General features: G+C 39.4%; 1 non-coding gene across 1 annotated transcript; it reads right to left on the bottom strand.

Moving 5' to 3' along the window:
* Positions 1-595: 595 nt before the first annotated feature.
* Positions 596-698, bottom strand: LOC111921525 (small nucleolar RNA R71). The gene has a single exon (XR_002860197.1). It is a non-coding gene; the product is annotated as a small nucleolar RNA R71 (small nucleolar RNA).
* Positions 699-917: the final 219 nt, after the last annotated feature.

Here is a 917-nt window from a genome sequence, read left to right as displayed (position 1 = left end):
CGGATCACAACTTCCTATCATACCACCACTCAACGATCCGGAATCTGCATTCCGTAAGAAGAAAGATAAAAAGGTTGACGAATGGAGTAATAGTTTTCACGTGGACAAGTTCAAAAGCTTCGCAAAGACTCCAAGCAAGAAAGGAACCGGATACAAGGCAGGAACAGAAAGCAAATCGGAAGAAGAAAAGGTTAAAAGCGAGGTAGAAGAAATGGCCAACATAGCAGAGATGGCAATGGAGGAGTACAAGAGGAGAATGCATAATGACAACAATCCCGGTCTTGTTCCGCCCACAATACCAGCTGCTACACATTTTGAGCTCAAGGGTGACACTCTTGCGATGCTCAATAATATTCCATTTTTTAGGAAAGACTATGAAGATGCCTTCAAACACATTGACGAAGTGTTGGACATTGCAAATTACTTCAATGTTCCAAATGTTTCAAGAGATGCAATACTACTAAGGATGCTTCCAGTGACATTTAATGGAGATGCAAAAATTTGATTGAATTCACTTCCAACTGAAACTATTAGAACCTAGACCAACCTTCGTGAAACATTCATAGAACAATTCAACCCTCCTTCAAAGATAGCAAAACTCAAGAAGAGAGCGAACTTCCAAAAAATGATGGCGAGTCCTTATATGAAGCTTGGTAAAGATACAAGGGGTTGTTATGAAATTACCCTCAACATGATTTTAATGTGCAACAAGAGGTTTCTATATTCTATGATGGGGTAAATGTGACCACAAGGTAACTCCTTGATTCTCAAGGACCAATGAAAAAGAAAAATCCTGCTACACTCAAGGAATTAATAGAAGAATTCTTGAAGCACTATAGAGAATATCACAATCCTCGTGAAGACATTACAAGAGGCAGAGGAAGTGGAGATGAGGGAAACGATAACTTAGTAGCTGT

The sequence above is a fragment of the Lactuca sativa genome, chromosome 9 (assembly GCF_002870075.4).
Source record: "Lactuca sativa cultivar Salinas chromosome 9, Lsat_Salinas_v11, whole genome shotgun sequence".
NCBI lineage: Eukaryota > Viridiplantae > Streptophyta > Magnoliopsida > Asterales > Asteraceae > Lactuca > Lactuca sativa.
Note: the sequence above shows the minus strand (reverse complement) of the source record. Positions and strands in the feature narration are given on the sequence as shown.